The 21,755-nt window shown below is 42.7% G+C and overlaps 1 protein-coding gene across 2 annotated transcripts in view; it reads right to left on the bottom strand.

The window, feature by feature from the left end:
* TANC1 (tetratricopeptide repeat, ankyrin repeat and coiled-coil containing 1) overlaps positions 1 to 21,755 on the bottom strand; it is a 350,249-nt gene that overhangs the window by 281,823 nt on the left and 46,671 nt on the right. Inside the window, exon 1 of one of the 2 annotated variants that reach the window (XM_073634105.1) lies at positions 12,720 to 12,857. The exons of the other annotated variant lie outside the window; for it this stretch is intronic. The gene's annotated coding sequence lies outside the window, so the exon portion shown is untranslated. Of the gene's footprint in view, positions 1 to 12,719; positions 12,858 to 21,755 lie in introns of those variants that run through there. 2 annotated transcript variants of the gene reach the window in all.

Here is a 21,755-nt window from a genome sequence, read left to right on the forward strand (position 1 = left end):
AGTCGAACTCATGTTCGACCCGAACATCGGCAGTTCGTTGAACAGCGAACAATTTGGGGTGTTCGCGGCAAATTCGAAAGCCGCGGAACACCCTTTAAAAGTCTATGGGAGAAATCAAAAGTGCTAATTTTAAAGGCTTATATGCACGGTATTGTTATAGGGGCACATGGATCAATGCAAAAAAAAAGTTTTAAAAAAAGCTGTTTTTTTCGGGAGCAGTGATTTTAATAATGCTTAAAGTGAAACAATAACAGTGTAATATTCCTTTAAATTTCGTACCTGGGGGGTGTCTATAGTATGCCTGTAAAGGGGCACATGTTTCCCGTGTTTAGAGCAGTCTGACAGCAAAATGACATTTCAGAGGAAAAAAAGTCATTTAAAACTACTCGCGGCTATTAGGGCCCTTTCACACTGGGGCGGGAGCGGCGTCGGCGGTAAAACGCCGCTATTGTAAGCGGCGCTTTACCGTCGGTATTCGGCCGTAGCGGGGCGGTTTTACCCCCCGCTAGAGGCCGAGAAAGGGATAAAAACCAACGCAAAGTGCCTCTGCAGAGGCGCTTTGCCAGCAGTATAGCCGCGCTATCCCATTGATTTCAATGGGCAGGAGCGGTATACACTCCGCTCCTTCACCACTCCGAAGATGCTGCTAGCAGGACTTTTTTTCCCCATCCTGCCAGCGCAAAGTCTGGGGCTTTCACACTGGAGACTCAGCAGCGGCTGTTTCGGGTCGGTTTGCAGGCGCTATTATTAGCGCAATAGCACCTGCAAACCACCTCAGTGTGAAAGGGCCCTTAATGAATTGCTGGTCCGACAATACACATAAAAGTTCATTGATAAAAACGGCATGGGACACTTTTGTACCCCCTTACCATTTCATGCAGGGGGGAGGGCCGGGATCTGGGGGTCCCCTTGTTAAAGGGGGCTTACAGATTCCGATAAGCCCCCCGCCCGCGGACCCCCACAACCACCGGGCAAGGGTTGTGGGGATGAGGCCCTTGTCCCCATCAACATGGGGGGCTACCCCAAAGCACCCTCCCAATGTTGAGGGCATGTGGCCTGGTATGGTTCGGGGGGGTGCGCTCTCGTCCCCCCCCTCTTTTCCTGTGGCCTGCCAGGTTGCATGCTCGGATAAGGGTCTGGTGTGGATTTTTGGGTGGATCCCACACCATTTTTTTTAAATTCTGGCGCGGGGTTCCCCTTAATATCCATACCAGACCTGAAGGGCCTGGTATGGAATTTAGGGGGACCCCCCAAGCCATTTTTTTTTTTTAATTTTGGTTCGGGGTTTCCCTGTGGGGAATTCCCATGCTGTTTTTATCAATGAACTTTTATGTGTATTGTCGGACCGACAATTCATTAATAGCCGTGAGTAGTTTTAAATGACTTTTTTTCCTTTGAAATTTCATTTTGCTGTCAGACTGTTCTAAACACGGGAAACATGCGCCCCTTTACAGGCATCCTATAGACACCCGCCAGGTACAAAATTTAAAGTAATATTACACTTTTATTGTTTCACTTTAAGCATTATTAAAATCAATGCTCCTGAAAAAACGGCCGTTTTAAAAACTTTTTTTTGCATTGATCCATGTCCCCTGGGGCAGGACCCAGGTCCCCAAACGCTTTTTATGACAATAACTTGCATATAAGCCTTTAAAATTAGCACTTTTGATTATTCATGTTCGTGTCCCATAGAGTTTAACGGTGTGATCGAATAAATTTTTTGCCTGTTCGCATGTTCTGGTGCGAACTGAACAGGGGGGTGTTCGGCTCATCCCTACTAGAGACGCAGCTGGATGCGATTTATATGCACATGAGCACTTTGTCTTATGATTTGAATCACATATCCCCTGCAGCGTTGTAGATATTCAGCACAGTCATTCACAACCTATTTGGACACTATATATTGTACAGGAGCACTTTTTGGTTTTGTGTTTATACCATATCAGTTTGTTATATTCATTTGATTAATTTTACTTAGTTTTAGTATACACTACAATCTATATAATTTTTAGCGCAGCGTATTCAATTAATGTAACCGATTTAAATAAAGTTGCCCAGGAACTTTGCGAATTCCACTTTTACCTAAGGCAGTGCAAAAATCTGACCCAACAAAATGGCCGCCTATACTCCACATAAGAGACTGTGGCATCCTAGACTCCAAAACAGCTGGCATAGAAACAACTTATAAATGTGCGCATATAACACAGATCCTAGAAAATAACACATATCACTGATTGCCTCTGCCAGGAAGTAAATCAACGAGGAAGAATCTGGTGTCTGACATCTGCCATCATTTCTCTGTACTCAGAGGCCTGGAACAAACAACTTTCATCCCACAAGACAAAGATGACTCAACAAGCCCCTTTATCACCTCAAAGTTCACACCAAGGTGTTGAAAGCAGAGGACACACATGAGCCACATTCCGAGTCAACTTCTGAGCGCTGATATTTTTCCCCTTCAAGATTGGGACTTCAAAAAGAAATGAAGAAGTCCAGAACAATTAAGAAGAGGCATTGCGTAATGCCGCCATCACATCTCCTCGCATCAGCGACTGGCTGGCACGTGTTCAACTATCTCTGCTCTGGCCACCTGCTGTGAAATGGAAGAATCAAAACACCGCATTCACCCCGTGCCACGTTTAATACCACAGGCAGTGTACCATGTAGTCTGTAGGAGATAAAAAAAAAAAAAATAGATATTCTGTATTAAATATTAACTTGGGATCACAATGGACTACTGTACGCCACTGTCATCTTACACCAAGTGTTTTCCCATCTTTTTGGCTAGGAGATATTTTTCATTTGCTCTTGCACATTTCATGCAGATATATCTTTATTCCCTTTCATTCCTGCTGAAGTCGTTTTTGCATTTTTTTTATTTTACTTGTTTAAATCACTTACTGTCCAGAGCAAGGTTTTAATTTTTCACACATGTTAAAATCTGCATTTTTTTTGCTAGAAAATTACTTAGAACCCCCAAATATTATATATTTTATGAAAGCAGAGGCCCTAAAGTATAAAATGGTGGCTGTTGCAACTTTTTTCTCAGATGATATTTGCACAGCTGTTTAAAAAAACGTAAATTTGCAGGAAGAAAAAAATACACTAAAATTAATTTCAGTGCACAAAAACAATATCATACCTTAAAATTTTCTTTGTAAAATATAAAAGATGATGTTGTGTCAAGTAAATAAAATACCAAACATATCAAGAGCCAAAATTGTATGTGCCTGTGAAATGGCAACAAACTATAGTACCTACATTTTTTCAAAGGGGATGCTTACTTTACAGGTTATTAGGGCATTGTAGATTGTGAAGACAGCCCTAAAATGATTTACCCAACTCATCTGTTCATGGCAATACCTAACATATGTGCTACAATTGCTGTTTACATATGCATGTGTGATTGAACAGTACTGGCTGGCATATTCAAGACTTTAAATATCTTTTTATATCCTTTTCCATCTTTATAAAGTTCCATTACCTTGTTGCACAGGTCTTTTGACAGTTCTTTTCTGCCACCCATGGCTCAGCATCAAGCCTGCTCAGTACATCCATGCGAGAGTTAACAAATTCATTGACTATTTATACACAGACACTAATCGCAATTTAAAAAGCCACACATATGGGAAGAATATTAATTTGCCATTTTAACCTGTGTGTCCCCCCTTGTGTGTCTGTACCAAGGCCATTCCAGGATATATAAACTTTTGATCAGGGCCATTTGGGTGATTTCTGTTATTATGATTTAAAAAGGAGCCAAACAACTAGGTTATAATAAATGGCTTCATATGATCTCTAGCCTTAAACGAAAGACCAGTTTTTTTTTTGCACGATCTTTCATATTTTCAATATCAATGCCAACATTTTTGCCAAGGTATGCAAACTTTTAAGCACAACTGTAAATCTCCTTTTATTGTTCCCTAGAGCACTGTTTCTCAACTAGTGTCCTCAGGACCCACTAACAGGCCAGGTTTGCAAGATAACTGAAATACATCACAGGTGATATCATTTGCTGCTCAGTGATTGTAGTATTCTTGTCTGCATCTCCCCAAGGTAATACTTAAAAGCTGGCCTGTTAGTGAGTCCTGAGGACAGTAGTTGAGAACCAATGCCCTAAAGCTAAATGAGCAATTAACCCTTGCAGCGCAGGCACAGTCCAACTGGAAGAGATGATTTTTAGTTGCCCGTAGTTGGGCTTTAACCTACAAAAAAAAAAAAAAAAAAAAAAAAAAAACCCTGGGGAGGGGGGTTTAATACCACTTTATAGAGATGCACCAAAATTTCAGCGGCTAAAAATTATTATTTTGGCATTTTGGCGATATAGAAAAAGGTGCCGATAATGTCGCCGAAAACAGACGCGATTTTGCTGTGCTTATGGTGTGTTTTTCATAAGTCATGTGACAAACGCATCAAAAATGTAACAGGTGCGTTATTGATGCGTTCTTGCTGTGCTTTCAATTGATTTCAACGGGAACGTGTGTTTTTTGGTGAGTTTTTTTTTTAACCGACCAAAAACGTAGCAAGCAAGATTTTTAACGGACCAGTGTGAAGACATAGATAGAATTTAAAGGGCCGCATTTAACTTGAGCTTTTCTTACGCTAAAGGTGCTGATAACGGCCGACAAATTCATACTCATTTAAATTCATGATTAATTAAAAAGTCTAATATAATACATATATATATATATATGATTTTCAGGGTGAAAACGTGCATGTTATACTCCAATAAATACAGTATATATATATATATATATATATATATATATATATATATATATATATATATATATATATATATATATATATATATATATATATATATATATATACACACACACACACACACACACACACACACACACACACACACACACATACATACATACATACATACATACACACACACACAATTTTTATTATTTATTTTTCTTTACTGTCGTTTTTGGTTTCTGGCCAACTACAACCTGCATTTTCAGTTTCGGCACCAAAATGTCCATTCAGTGCACCATGGGTGCTGCCATTGCTGTCATCCCCTTCTGCAAATATTAGTTCCCTGGCATCATAATTTCTGAGTCGCCGCCCTGGGACATGTATGCAGATTAGGAGCAGACTTGGATTTCCCTGATCTTCTTCCCCTTGGTCAGTGACTTGGGACTACCTTGAGGCTTTAGACAGCCAGGCAACTAGAATGTTCAGGACAAGGTCAGTTTATCTCTATACAGTTTTCCTCTGAAATTATATCCTGCTTTTCCATCAGCCTGGAATTCCTCTTCAAAGGTTCCTCAGGTATTTATGGCATTCAGGACACCCAAAAATAAGCAGCACATGCACAAACACATTACACATAGCTGTGCCTTCCAATACGCCATAGCAGGCAGTTTACTTTGTAATGACAGACGTTTTAAACAATAAGTGTGCAAATACTAAGTGAAAATGAAAAATGAAGGCCGCTGTGTATACAGTGCACAACAGCTCCCTCTGACCTCTTCAATCAAATGATTAATTATACAGCATTGTGAAAACATTGCAGCGAGGAAATAATTACTAGACAAGCAAACACACGATAAGAAACCCTCACCCCGGGGCCTGCATTGTTCATAATGATAGCGTTTTCTACCTTCTGCTGTGGACACTAAAAGCATTATTATCACACAGCTGTGTAATGGATAGAATGTGTACATGACGACTCTAGAGGCAGCAAAGTGATCTGAATTAGAACCAAGCTGGTCCTATTTACACCTAGAGTGTATGAATAACAAAATATAAAATGGGGCTGTCAAACATACATATAATGGTTGCACAAGAAAGTACAACACATTACCTGTGGGTAACTAAAATCGCTTAGATCATTATTTTTTCCAAGTTAATTTTGTACCCCTTTACTTAGTGAATGAGATTAGCAAATTGGTCATCTGAACGCCTAAGTTAACCTAAAACGAAAAAATTTAAAAATCGGTACTAATAACCTTCAGTGAAATGTGTCCCGTGTGCTGCTGTGTCCTCCCTTCGCCGAGGTGACATCACTTCCACACATGCGCACGGAAATCACATTGCCACGGCACACAGAGTGGCCTGAGGTGCACATATACTACTCACATCACATTACCTGCTGCCTGTCAGCGATTTCTCTAATTCTTAGGTTCACCAGCACTTTAAGAAAAAGATAGATATACACACACACACTTAACCATTTTCAGGCCGTTCTGATCACGTGATCTTGCTGTGTCAGCCAGCGGCAGCTTTTTTATTCACCGCTCCGAAGATGCTGCTAGCAGGACTATTTTTCCCTCCTGCCAGCGCACAGCTCCAGGCAGCGGCAGTTTTAGGTCAGTTTGCAGGTGCTATTTTTAGCGCAATAGCGCCTGCAAACCGCCCCGGTGTGAAAGGGGCCTAACATTCCACAACAGAATTAAAGTGATTGTAAAGGTTTTTTTTTTTTTTTTTTTTTTTTTTTTTTTAAACAAAACATGTCATACTTATCTGCTCTGGGCAGTGGTTTTGCACAGAGCAACCCTAAACCACCTCTTCAGGTCCCCTGCTGGTGCTCCTGGCTCCTCCCTGTGCTAAGAGCTCCCACAGCAAGCCACTGGGGCACTCAGGACTATTCGGCCACTAGCAGGGCACTTTTAACCCCCGCTAGCAGCTGGAAAGAGCGCTTTTCCGGCGGTTTGGTGGCGCTGCCCATTGATTTCAATGGACAGGGGCGCTTTAGGAGCGGTGTGTACACCACTCCTACAGCGCTGCAAAGACGCTGCTTGCAGGACTTTTTTTTTACCGTCCTGCAAGCTCACCGCACCAATGTGAAAGCCCCCAGGCTTTCACACTGGAGGGGAGAGGCTCTTTACAGGCGCTATGCAGGCGCTATTTTTAGCGCTAGAGCACCTGTAAAGCGCCTCAGTATGAAAGCAGTCTAAAAGATAACTCCACTTTCGTGGGAAAAAAAAAAATAGCAAATAAAGAAAAAATAATATAGCATGTACAATTGCGATACAAGTCATATTGTAATTGAATGTTATTGGTAATTACCTTTCCTTTTCAATCTGCAGCCGCTGTAATTTTCTATAAATGCAATGCAATATGGCTACAGAATGTGTACTGACCACCCCCCCAGAAACATTTCCTGCTTGTGTGATTGGCTCAACAATTTTCCCAGAAGTCTGCCTAAGATAGTCAGATTTCAGGCATCCCCTGCAACAAAAACGTCATTTTTGGTGAGCTATTTCCAATAGGAACACATCTAAAGGGATGCTGGCCCAGCAGCTTTCCTCATTAGTGCCCTGCAGCTGCCACAGCTGATTGAGAATTATGAAATCACTCGCATTAGACACACTCAGCCCAGAGGCACAGACAAACACACATGGATTTCTTCAGAATAACAAAAAAGGTAGGAATCTGCAACAAAGGTTGTTCTAGTCCTTGCAACGTACATAGATCACCCAGGGGGAAATGTTTTTTTCTTAACAAAAGTGGAGTTACGCTTTAAGGTAAAAACCTTCTGCCTTTAGATCCACTTTAAGGCAAAAATGTCATAAGCTGAAAAACATTTACACTCACTGGCCACTTTCTTAGGTACACCTGTTCAATTATTATTATTATACCCGGATTTATATAACGCAGACAGTTTACGCAGTGCTTTACAACTTGCTTGGTAACACAAATTGCTAACATGGCAGCAACTCAATGCATTTAGGCATATAGATGTGAGGACTTTCTGGAGTTCAAACCGAGCATCAGAATGGGGAGAAAGTAGATTTAAGTGACTTTGAACTTGGAATGGTTGTTGGTGCCAGACGGGCTGATCTAAGTATTTCAAAAACTGCTGATCTACTGGGACTTTCGTGCACAAACATCTCTAGGGTTAACAGGGAATGGTCCGAAAAAGAGAACATATCCAGTGAGAGGCAGCTGTATGGATGAAAATACCTTGTTGATGTCAGAGGAGAATGGGCAGACTGCTTAGAGATGATAAAAAGGTAACAGTAACTCAAACTGCCACTCGTAACAACCAAGGTATGCAGAATACCATCTCTGAACGCACAACATATCAAACTTTGAAGCAGATGGGCTACAGCATTAGAAGACCACACCAGGCACCACTCTTGTCAGCTAAGAACAGGAAACTGAGGCTACAATTTCCACAGGGTCACCAAAATTGGACAATAGAATATTGGAAAAATGTTGCCTGGATGAGTCTCAATTTCAGCTGCAACATCCAGATGGTAGGTTTAGAATTTGGCTTAAACAACATGAAAGCATGGATCCATCCTGCCTTGTACCAACAGTTCAGGCAGGTAGTGGTGGTATAATGTGTGGGGATATTTTCTTGGCACGCTTTGGACCTCTTAGTACCAATTGAGCATCATTTAAACACCACGGCCTACCTGAGTATTGTTGCTGACCATGTCCATCCCTTTATGACTACAGTGTACTCATCTTCTGATGGCTCCTTCCAGCAGGATAATGCACCATGTCACAAAGCTCAAATCATCTTACCACTGGTTTTTTAATAGGACAATGAGGTCACTGTACTCCAATGGCCTCCACAGTCACCAGATCTCATTCCAATAGAGCATCTTTGGGATGTGGTGGAACTTGAGATTCGCATCATGGATGTGCAGCCGACAAATCTGCAGCAACTGCGTGATGCTAGGATATCAATATGGACCAAATTCTCTGAGGAATGTTTCCAACATCTTGTTGAATCTATGCCATAAAGAATGAAGGCAGTTCTGAAGGCAAAAGGGGGTCCAACCCGGTACTAGCAAGGTGTACCTAATAAAGTGGCCGGTGAGTGTATATCAACATCAGGGTGAAAAAAGGGGAAAAGCACTTGTACTTTATCACTATAGACAATGAAATACTTGAATTCTTTACTCTTCGTAACATCTGTGTCCACAGAGCACAGTCCAGGCCCGGCCTGCTGCCACAGTAGTTACTGATCTATCAATGTCTGGAATAGCCAGAAGGACATACAGACCTAAATTTACTGTCTATTGTGAGAACGGGGTCTCTGTGGGAACAGCTGCAGCTGTACTACAGAAATACGGCAGCTGTCTGCCCCCTCACTGGTCCGAAGAAAAAAAAAAAAAATTGCCGCACCCTAAAATCTCCTCTTCTGGACATGAAAAACTTTGAGATGCCGACTGGCGTCAGAATAAATTGTACAACAAGAATATCTCGGCAATCCCGGCCTAAAATAGCTCCCGAGGGCTCCATACTGGCTCCCCCACAAGTTCTAAACATTTTTCTGCACAGAAATAAACACATCTCTTCAGAGTACTGGAGAGATCTCTATTTACAGAGGAATAGTCTATGGCTGGGTCATTGCTAATTCAATAAGAGAGATAACTAAGACCGAAATGCCTCATCAAACAGGAAGAATAAATATTTGCAGACAGACGATATTCTGCTCTGCGGGAGCGTCTGTTACTCTGCATAAACGAAAATTTTGCGTTGTAGGCAAGAGATTGTTTTTACGAAAGTTCAAGATATGGTTCTTGAATTTGACCAATGACAGAATCATAACGCAGAATGTTATACATATGCAGAACTATAAGGCTCGGTTCACAATTTTACTGTTATGTCGGATCCAAATCACATCAATTAAGATGAGGATCTGACTTGGAGGCAACTTCCATTAAAGTCTATGGGCACAAGTTGGATAGAAGTCACCTTGAAGTACTAAAGGAACCTTTTCTAACGTCGGAGCAACTTCAGTAGTACTAATTAAGACAGCTCTCATTGATTAACATGGGATTTCACATGTCATGCAGCTTGGGGTCTCACAAGTCGGATCCCAAGTTGCGGCAGTGTGAACTGAGCCTAATGCCCTGTACACACGGTCGGACATTGATCAGATGTTCCAACAACAAAATCCATGGATTTTTTCCGACGGATGTTGGCTCAAACTTGTCTTGCATACACACGGTCACACAAAGTTGTCGGAAAATCCGATCGCCCTGAAAGTGGCGACGTAAAACGTGTACGTCGGGACTATAAACGGGGCAGTAGCCAATAGCTTTTGCCTCTTAATTTATTCTGAGCATGCGTGGCACTTTGCATGTCGGATTTGTGTACACACGATCGGAATTTCCGACAACGGATTTTGTTGTCGGAAAACTTTATAGCCTGCTCTCAAACTTTGTGTGTCGGAAATTTCGATGGAAAATGTGTGATGGAGCCTACACACGGTCGGAATTTCCGACAACAAGGTCCTATCACACATTTTCCGTCTGAAAATCCTATCGTGTGTACAGGGCATTACTGTAATAAAGAAGGAACAGTGACAGATCCAGAGTTTGAACATAAAGGGTAACTCAACTTTTTGGGAAAAAAAATAGTAAATAAAATAAGGAATGTAAGATATACAATTGTGACACAAGTCATATTGTAATTGAATGTTATTAAAAATTACCTTTCCTTTTCAATCTGCAGAGCTGCAATTTTCTGTAAAATGCAATGCAATATGGCAGTGTTCTGTACAGAACACCCCCAGATAGAGATATATAGATTATCTATATATATATATATATATATATATATATATATCTCTATATCTATATATAATTTTTTTTTTACTGTTCCTTTCGGTTTTCCGCCAAGTGCATCCTGAATTTTAGGTTTCCGTCCAGAATTTTCATTTCGATTCACCACTAACAGACTTCTGGGGAAATCAGTAAGCCAATCACGCGAGCAGGAAATGACATACATTATTATATATACTTATACACACACACACACACACACACACACACCTTTTCGGCTGCTTTCACACTGAGCAGGTTTTAAAGCTCTATTGCATTTTCAAAAAAAAGCGCGAGAAAAGCTCAAGAAAAATGCATCCCTTCACACTGGTCCATTGTGCTTCCACTGGGGTGTTAAAAGTCCTATTTGCTACATTTTTGGTACAAAAACGCACCTACCCATTGAAATGCATTCAAAACATGGCAAAAACACATCAAAAACACACCCAATTTTTTTTAATTTTATTAAGCCATGGCCATAATAAAGTAGAAACTCTATCATGATTATTTTTTAAACATCAGTGCGACTGATAATTAGAGGAAGATCACAGCTATCCTGGCTGTGTGAGTCAGCAAGAGTGAGTCAATGCATACCCACATCTATGGGAAACCTGTACCTGGGGTGTGCGAGTCTCAGGGTATTCCAAAGACAACCGATCAGACAGCTTGAGACATCTCTTGCAATATCCGAACCATGTAGGAGGTTAACTACAGGGGAAATCATGGCCATCACACATGTGCTGCATCCTATTGGAAAATCACCCGTGCAATGATGTGCCATAAACGTTTAAAAAAAAAAAAAAAAAAAAATCTATGTATAAGATAAAATTAACCTATTCCTCCAAATCTCCCACTGTGGCTATTGTATTTTGACAGCCATCCTCGCTGGCTGTCAAAATACCCAAACAGCAGCTGTTTCTGCTTAGAAGCAGCAGCAATTAGACTGACAATTTTCCACCAATCTCCGGTCACTGCCCTGCTGTTAATATTGGGCTGGAGGATGGCACCAGGTCACACCCCCTAATTCAATTTCAGCTGCTTCACCTGCTTATGTCTAAAGCAGCCCATAGACGAGTCGAAAAACATAAAGTTCTGTCGGTAGAAAAATGATCATGCGATTGTGCCATCAATTGTTTCAATTTTCTAAAAAATAAAAACCCAGCATGTTAGATCAGGCGCTTTTGATTGCGGCACAAAAATCCTATGTCACAGCTGGGACACCAACGATGCAAAGAACAAATGATTCCACGATAGACACAAATTTCCACTCGTCTATGGCCTGCTTAATTCTGCCATTAGATGGGTAGAATTTAGAACGGAAATTCTTAGAAAAGGAAGGGTCTAAAAAAGCTAGTTCATTTTTCTAATCATTAGCAGGTCAAATCAATGTATGTTTTTGACGTGATGTGAAAATTAGAAGTAGCAAAATAGAAATTTGTTTGTTTGAGAAAATTATTCCAACAATGTATGTGGTTTTCATTCAGTACAGTCCGTTTAATCCAAAATCTAATTTTAAAAGCAAAATAAATCTTGCGAATGCCAAACAAATGTTCTGAGAATGTTTGTATGAATTTTCCTAAAGCCTCGTACACACGATCGGACTTCAAACAAACGTTTCCGTGGATTTCTGTCCAAAGGGCATTGGCCTTGAACTTGGTATGCATACACACGGCAGGACTTTTTCAGCCAACTTTCACCAAATCACGTGGTTTTTCAGCTCATTACCGCCACCCTTTGGACAACTTCTGTACTGTTGTCTAATCTTTTGCATTTGTTCTGATCATGCGTGTTTGTACTTTGGACTAAAGTCCGATGGATTTGTGTACACACGATCGGACTAGCAAACGTAGGACTTTTGTTGCCGGACAGTTTGTTCACACAGCCAACATTTGTCCGATGAAAACCGAGAAAGTTTGTCCGATGGAGCGTACACACGGTCGGATGTTGCCTTACAAAAGGTAATTTGCATGTTTGTTGCCAAAAAGTACGATCATATGTGTGGGCCTTTAGACTTTTCCTAAGAATTTTCATTCGAAATTCTAGCCATCTATGGTCAAGCTTTACTTTTGCTCAAAAAATTCTACATATCCAGCCTTAAAGCGTAACTCCACTTTTGTTAAGAAAAAAACATTCCCCTCTGGGTGATCTATGTACATTACAAGGATTATACCAACCTTTGTTGCAGATTCCTACCTTTTGTTATTCTGAAGTACTCACTCTTTGTTCCTCTGTGCTGAGTGTGTCTAATGGGAGTGGTTTCACAATTATCAATCAGCTGTGGCAGCTGCAGAGCACTAATGAGGAAAGCTGCTGGGCCTGCATCCCTTTAGATGTTTTCCTATTGGAAAGATCACACCAAAAATGACATTTTTGTTGCAGGGGATGCCTGAAATCTGACTTGTATCATAGGCAGACTTCTGGGAAAATTGGTAAGCCAATCGCACAAGCAGGAAATGATGTTTCTGGGAGGAGGCCAGTACACATTCTGTGTACAGAACAACTCCATGTAGCCATATTGCATTTCATTTATAAAAATTTACAGTGGCAGTAGATAGAAAGGGAAAGGCAATTTTTAATAACATTCAATTACAATACGACTTGTATCGCAATTGTACGCGCTATATTATTTTTTCTTTATTTGCTATTTTTTTTCCCCCCACGAAAGGAGTTACGTGGGGGGAAAATGTGGTTACCCTTTAACCACATTAGCCCCGGAAGGATTTACCTCCCTTAATGACCAGGCTATTTTTTGTGATACGGCACTGCGTCACTTTAACTGACAAATGCGTGGTCGTGCGACAAAATGTATGTCCTCCCCCCTCCCCCCCACAAAGAGAGCTTTCTTTTGGTGGTATTTGAGCACCTCTGCGGTTTTTATTTTTTGTGCTATAAACAAAAAAAGATGGACAATTTTGAAAAATAAACAATATTTTTTACTTTCTGCTATAATGCATATCCAAAAAATAGATATAAAAAAAAAAAAAAAAATCGCAATAAGCTTACATTGATTGGTTTGCGCAAAAATTTTAGCGTCTACAAAATAGGGGTTAGATTTAGGGACTTTAATTTTTTTTTTATTGTTTTACTGGTAATGGTGGCAATCTGATTTTTTGCGGAACTGCGGCCTTGCAGCGGACAAATCTGACCCCAAGTGACACTTTTTGGGGACAGTGACATTAATATAGTGATCAATGCTAAAAAAAAAAAAAAATGCATTGATCAATGTATAAATGACACTGGCAGGGAAGGGGTTAACACTAGGGGGCAATCAAGGGGTTAACTGTGTTCCCTGGGTGTGTTCTGTGTGGGGGATGGGCTCACTGGGACAACACAGAAATCGCTGTTGCTGATTACTTCGAACAGCAGATCTCAGTATTGTCCCCTGTCAGAATGGGGATCCGCCTTGTTTACAGATCCCCAGATCCCCATTCTGTCTCTCTGTACGAGTAATCACAGATATTCCAATGAGCATTAAAGCATATGCTCGCACAAAACATGTGTGTGCGGGGTTCTTTAAGGCTGGTATACACGGGCTGAAGATCGGCCGGTTCAAGAGAAACCGGCTAACATCCGGCCAGTGTGTACAGCAGCCTGACCGGCTTCTGTCGCATGCTGGTAATCCAGAGCCGACCGGCATCTGAACAGCACTCGCAGCCATTGGGGGGTGGAAGTCCCCCTGTGAGAACACAATGGATGAGAGGGGAGGTCGCTGTAATAGAATAGTTAGTACAGCGAGCTCCTCGTTTTTTTTTTCCCCCATTCAACACGCTGGCTTGAATGAAAAACAAAAATACCAGTGTGTACCAGGCTTTAGAAAAGTTTCAATCATGGTTTATAAGTTACTGTGGGCATTGTTTAAAGGACCTGCTCTGCACATGTTCCTGTACAAAGTCAATACAAAGCCCCTGAGGTGTGTTGGACCATGGCTCAATGCACACGAGGGCCACCACATTAAGCACCTGTTTAACGTCACCAAAACCCGTGTGACTGAAAAGCTGGTTTGTGTTGACTCTGTAGTCAATGTGGACCATTATAGCTCTGTGAAGTACCCCACAAAATACAGAGAGCCAAGAAAAGAAAGAGAAAAGAATTTCAGCTTCATATGAGGATATCGTAATGCCTACTTCCCTAAAAACACAATATTCAAAGACGTGTCCATTTCCCTGCCATAAAGAACCTCAACATCGATGAGGTTTGTCTTGCCAAGGTCAAGATTTGGTCTTACCAAGGGTGAAACTCAATGTAATTTTTTAATATTAAAAGTCAAGCAACACAAAAAAAAAAAAAAAATGGTGCCAACTTCTACACAATTTGAAGTGCCATCTCTTTACAGTTTGTTATAAACCCCTATTCAGGATTTATAATTAGCTGAGGCGATTAACAGGCCAGAACATGCTACAGATGTCTGAACACATATTTATAAATTGTCTGTGTGAGGATATTTCTAGGCTGACCAGTGACACAATTAAAATGTTGTGATTCCACTGGAGGTACGCTTCAGACCGATGCTGTAAAAAAAAAAAAAAAAAAAAAAAAAAAAAAAAGAGGCAGAGAAGTTCCATACATTTCATATTATCCAATTGAACACAATGCTTTCCATCACAGGAGCAAGAAAACAGCAAACTGATCCTAGAGCTTGCTGGATATGTGAAGGGATTCTCAGATGTGCAAGAAAGACCATCATATTACATGGAAATACACAGATCTCTGGATTTCCTTATTCTAGAGGTCATTCTTATAGTTTTACTACAGAGACCAGTAACAAAATGAATAGATCTGAAATGTATACAATAATGACTTGGGTATACAAGTCTAATCCAGCACAGAGTTTTACATATCTTGGGCGCACCAACAGCAAACTGCCACTGTTGTGTCTACTTCCTATGTGCTTTCCCTGTAGTGCAGGTGTGTGAAAATCAATTTCATTGGGGACAGCATCAGCATTACGTCTGCCCTCAAAGGGCAAGTTGTATCTGTAAGACTATATAAATGTATCCAGCCCCCCACAAACCACATCAAACGGTGGGTATGGCTAAACTGCACTAACAGTGGGAGGATCTTAAAGTGGCAATAAGGGTTTAAGAGTGTGCAAGGCACAGAGTGCAGGGTTCAGGAGTGTGCAGGGCACAGAGTACAGAGTTGAGTTCAAAAGCCCTGGGGAGGGCCACATGAAACGGCTTGTTGGGCTGCATTTGGCCCGCAGGCCTTGTGCTATAGTATGAAATACTTACAAAAATCTAATGTACAAATACCAGACCCTTCAGTAAAAAAAAAAATGAAACAGTTGCCAGGCTATGCAACTGAGCTACAAATTCCCCCTGAAATGTAATAGCTAGAGTCCACAGGAGATGGAAGTAGTGGAAAGGTTGTTCAACAAAATATAGCAATGATCTCCTAAGAAGCTATACCGAACCAACATTTTTTATTTTACTTGTCTGACTACAACTGGGAAGTTTTTTTGCTATGATCTGCTCTTCCAAGCCACTGGTTGCAAACCAGATGCAGTGAACACAATGGCAAATCTATACATTCACACAATAGTACGACTTAAAAGGGGTTGTAAAGGCAGAAGGTTTTTTATCTTCATGCATGGGTGCACCCAACAGGAAGGTGGGTCCAGGAGCACAGAAGAGGGACCTCAGAAGAGGAGGATCAGGACTGCTCTGTGCAAATCCACTGCAACAGAGCAAGTACCGTAAGTATAACATGTCTGTTATTTTTATAGGGAAAAAAAAAAACAGAGTTAGGTACCTGGTAACTCTTTTTCTAAGAAGTCTTCCAGGGCAGCATCCGAGAGATAGGCTCCTCCTCCCTAAAACAGGAAACACATTAGTCCACCATTATAAATTTCACACTCTTACCTGTGTGCCTCAGTTATGTTAAAGCACCGAAGGAATTCCCTGTAAGCTGCAAGCTCCCCCTCTGTACCTGGTTTTTGTTGTTTCAAGGGTGGGAACTAGTGCTGCCCTGGAAGACTTCTTAGAAAAAGAGTTACCAGGTACCTAACTCTGTTTTCTCGAATCGTCTTCCAGGGCAGCATCCGAGAGGATATATCAAGCAATACTTACTAGGGTGGGGTTAGAGACTGGAGCACTTTACGACCAAATGCTTGGTCTTGGTCAGACAGCTGGTCTATGCGGTAGTGCTTAGCGAAAGTACTGAAGCTCGACCATGTCGCTGCCCTGCAGATCTGCTCCGGAGTTGCCCCTGCTTTCTCTGCGGCCGAGGTTGCCCAGGCTCTAGTTGAGTGCGCTCTGATTTCACTAGGTGGAGTGAGATTCTGTGCCTTATAGGTAATCTGTATGGCCATCCTTATCCATCTGCTGATGGTGCTTTTTGAAGCTTGTTTCCCTCTGTTGATTCCTGCATAGAGGATGAAGAGGGAGGTCGTTCTACGCCATTCTTTTGTTCTTTCGAGATACGCTATGAGCGTGTTCCTTACATCAAGTTTGCTGTAAATGTTTCTTTTCCTACTATCCATGGTTGTTGGAAGTGAGGGTATGACGATGTTTTGGGTTCTGTGAAATGTAGAAGAGACCTTGGGTAGAAAGGCCGGATCTGGAGAGAGAATTATCTTGTCCAGATGTATTAGACAGTATGGTTCTATTGAAGATAGAGCTTGGATCTCACTCACTCTTCTGGCGGATACTAAGGCCAGAAGGAGCGCAGTTTTTAACGTGAGGTTTTTGTCTGAGCTGTCCTCGATAGGTTCAAACGGAGGGGAAAGAAAGCCCTTAAGTACTGTGCCCATGTCCCAGGTGGGAGTTTTGTACAATTTGGCTGGTTTGGATCTTTTAAGAGCTATGAGGAATCGTCTTATCAGCGGGTCTTCCGCTAGTCTAGTATCCATGACCGAGGAAAGTGCTGCAACCTGTACTTTCAGGGTACTTGGCGATATGTTTTTGTCTGCACCATCTTGTAGGAAGTCCAAAACTATTGGAATTATCCCACCGTTGGAGATTGGTCTGTCTTCGTACCAAGAAGCAAATTTTTTCCTTATTTTCTCATAGATGGCTCTCGTTACCGGCTTTCTGCTGTTTAAGATGGTGTTGATTACTCTGTCTGACAGGCCTTTGTTCTGGAGTTTTACCCTCTCAGTAACCAAGCCGAGAGCTTCAAGATTTTGTGGTTCGGATGGTTGACTGGGCCTTGTGACAGTAGATCCGGGCGGTCCGTCAGTGTCAGCTGAGGTTGTATGCTGAGATTTTTTAAATGACTGAACCATGCTCTCTGGGGCCAGTGTGGTGCTATTAGTATCACTGTTTTCTCTGCCTTGATTTTTTGGATTACTTTTGGGATTATGGCAGTTGGAGGGAATGCATAGCACAGATGCCATTTCCAGTTTTGGTTGAAAGCATCCACCCCGCTGTTGCCATCTGTAGGGTCCAGGGAGAAAAATATCGGAGATTTTGCGTTCGCCCTGGAAGCAAATAGGTCTACTTCGGGTATTCCCCACTTCTGGGTGATTTGAGTGAAGGTTGTTTGGTTTAGCGACCATTCCGTGTGTTTTATCGTTTTCCGGCTCAGGAAATCTGCCACTGTATTGTCTGTTCCTTTTAGATGAATACCGGATATCGATCTTATGTTCACTTCTGTCCACAGTAGGATAGATTGTGTCAGTCTCATCAGTTTTTGGGATTTTGTGCCCCCTTGTCTGTTTAGGTATGCGACTGTCGCTGCGTTGTCTGATTGTATCTTTACATCCTTCCCCTGTAATGCTGGCTTGAAGGTTTTTAGCGCTTCCCCCACAGCTTTCAGCTCTCTCAAGTTTGAGGAGGCTTGTGCCCATTTGGGTGTCCATTTCCCTTGCGAGAACCGCCCTTCCATGTGGGCTCCCCATCCTAGGGCGCTTGCATCGGTGGTGATGCTGACTGGATTGACTTGAGCCCATCTGCGCCCCTCGATGACCCGAAGTGGGTTGAGCCACCAGTAGAGTGTTTGTTTGACTGTGGCGGGGACGGGAATGGATTTTTCTAGGGATGCTTGCCTGCCATCCCATTGGGACAGAATGTAGTTCTGTAAGGGTCGCATGTGAATTTGTGCCCAGGTGATGGCTGGAATGGAAGACGTCATCAGTCCTAGTACGGACATTCCGTGCCTGATCGTTGTGGAATGGTTCCTTAGCAGGGACGTAATTGCTTGTGTCATTTTTACGTCTTTTTCCTTTGTTAGGAAAATTTTTGACAGTCTGGAGTCCAGCACGTATCCCAGGTACACTACTCTCTGGCTTGGGATCATTTGCGATTTCTCTGCGTTTATTAACCATCCCAGGTTTTGCAGATAGATCATACTCTTGCGCAGGTTGTTTTCTAGGATTGCTGCTGAGTCCGCAAAGAACAGGAGGTCGTCTAAGTATGGTATTATTCCAATACCCTCCTGTCTTAGACCTTTTAGCGCTTCCGCCATTATTTTTGAGAATATTCTTGGAGCTGAGGAGATTCCGAAGGGGAGAGCTGTGTACTGTAGGTGCAGCGTAGCTGCTGGCCCCTGGATTGCGAACCTTGGAAACTTTTGGTGATCCTTCCTTATGGGGACATGTAGGTAGGCATCCTGTAAGTCTAGTGTTGCCATGAATGTCTCCTGCGGTAGGATGTTCCTAATTGAATAGATAGATTCCATTCTGAATCTCTTGTATCTTATTCCTCGGTTGAGTGGTTTGAGGTTTAGTATCAGCCTTAGTTTGCCTGATGGTTTTCTTTTTGCGAAGATGTGTGAGTAGAAGCCCTTTTGTTCCTCCTCTTGGGGAACGTGTCAAATCACCTTCTGATCTAATAGTTTCTGTAGGGATTCTAGAAACACCTTTGCTTGATTGCTGTCCTTGGGTAGCATGGTCGCTAAGTATTTGGTTGGGGGGCGGTTGGAGAATTCTATTGCGTAACCGTCCGCTATGGTGCGCAGTATGAATTTGTTTTCTGTTATCTCCTCCCATTGGTGGGAGAAAGCCGCCCCCACCTGAAGGCAGTCATTGTTTTTTGTTCTTTTGGGTATTAGGCTTGAGGATGAATTCACCTTTGCCTTTCTTGTTTTGTTGACCCCAGTGCTTTTTTGCCCCTGGCTTATTGAATTTCTTGAAATGACGAAAGGGCGCCTTCCCTTGTCTCTTCTTGGTTTGAGGGAACCCCTTATTTTTTGCTGCAGTCCTATCCAGGACTGTTTCTAGTTCGGGACCAAACAGTAGGTCTCCAGTGAATGGTATGCCACATAAACGGTTCTTGGAAGGTGCATCCCCCCCCCAGGATTTTAACCACAGGGCTCTGCGGGCCGAGTTTAGTAGTGCCGTGGTCCTAGAGGATATTCTGACAGTTTCTGCTGAAGCATCTGCCAAGAAAGCTGCCGCTCTAGTTAGTGTGGGGATGGTTTTAATTAGTTCCTCCCTGGGTGTGTCGTTCTCCAATAGATCTTGCAGCTGGGTTAGCCAGATTAGCAAGGTTCGGGCTGTGCAGGTGGAAGCAATAGCCGGATTTAGGTTTGCCGCCCCTGCTTCCCATGCCCTTCCTCCTCTGAGTCTGAACAGATACCGTCTTCTGATTCAGATTGTTCAGATTCATCTGAATCCACCTCTTGTTCTGCCTGTACCTTGTTCTCCCTTGGAATGTGTGTTCCGCTGGTAGATGGGATACTGGCCTGAGCGACACTTGCTGGCGTTTCTAATTTCTCTATAGCTGAGCGTAGTGGTGCCATGGTGCTCTGAATTTCTTTCTTAAAAGAATTGAGCAGGTCTTTCAAAAATCCCTGTGATTCTTTTGCCACCATTTTGTCTAAGCATTTCTGACACAGGGGCTTTTTCCAATCTGGGGAAAGCCTGTGGCTGCATGAGGCACATGTTTTGCCTTTAGCCTTCCTTTCCTCAGGGGTCTTTGCCTGCAAGCGAGCATAGAGAACAAAAAAACCCCGTGAGTTTAGGTGGTCAAAGGAACTGCCTGTAGATAGGCAGTAAAGAGGTTAAGACAGAGATAATTCAAGAATATTCTGGCTTACCTTGGAGCTGTCCTGATTTGCAGGATCTGCAGGGCAGGGTGGGGAAGCGTCAGACATGATCAGCCACCAGGATCCTCTGCTTAGAGGCCTTTTTATCTGCTTCCTGCATAAGCTCCGGCCCCGCCCCCGGCTGACCCCGTGCAGGTTGGTGGACACACCTGCACATGCCGCTGTATTGTAGAGTAACTGTGCTGGTAGTGAAGGGTAGCATTGAACAAATTTGCTATTTGTATTCTGTTTTCTTTCTCTTTTTTTTTTTTTTTTTTTTTTTTTTTTTAAACTTCCCGCCCCTAGGTGTCCCTGCTCTATCTCCGCAGTAGATAGACTACGGGAAAATGGCCGCCAACCCGGAAGCGGAACTTCCTCGGCGCCATCTTGGTACACCCCCGACTCCCTGTAGCGGCCTGTGGCGGTGAGGACGCTGCTGCGCCGCCCGGAGAGCGGTGGATTCATTTGGGGGGACAGCCGCAGCCACCAGGGACCTAATTTAGAAGGTGCAAAACCCTCCCTGCTAGACCCTCTGCTGCTGAGGTTTTCGGCAGCGGTCGGCGGCGGGGGGGGGGGGGGGGGGGGCGCCCATCTATGCATGTATCCACCCCCCCTGGCGGGCTCCAGATTCTGCGGAAAGCCAGAGGGGGGTGCTTGCGGAAGCATACACAGGCCTAACAGCGGCATGGGGTGGGGATGACAGAGTCCTCCTGCAGCCTGGGGGGATGATTGCAGACCCCTCAGTAGGGGCGAAATCTCAGGCTTTGAGCAATGTTGCCCAGTGCTGCGCCTGCTCGCCCTCCCAAAGCCCCTTGGGCTGTATGGGATGCTGGCAGGGGGTCTCCTGCAACAAGCACAGAGACAGGTGAAAATAAAATAACAAACGTTCTTGCAGCTCCTGTGGGTCCGGAGGAAACACAAACAACTGAGGCACACAGGTAAGAGTGTGAAATTTATAATGGTGGACTAATGTGTTTCCTGTTTTAGGGAGGAGGAGCCTATCTCTCGGATGCTGCCCTGGAAGACGATTCGAGAAAAATGAGACTTTACAATCACTTTAAAATCATAATATTTCTATATCAGGCCATAATGTTACTCAAGGCAAAAATCACGGGAACAATTTCGAATTTAAAACAATATCAATTAAAATGTCAAAAAAATAACAGTTACATCAAAAATCAATCTGAGCAGAAGTGGGTAAAGAAAATGGGGAAACTATTTAAACAATGATATGGTCATTGTATAGTGAACAAGGATAGCGTT

This window comes from Aquarana catesbeiana, linkage group LG06 (genome assembly GCF_042186555.1).
Source record: "Aquarana catesbeiana isolate 2022-GZ linkage group LG06, ASM4218655v1, whole genome shotgun sequence".
NCBI classification, from domain to species: Eukaryota; Metazoa; Chordata; class Amphibia; order Anura; family Ranidae; genus Aquarana; species Aquarana catesbeiana.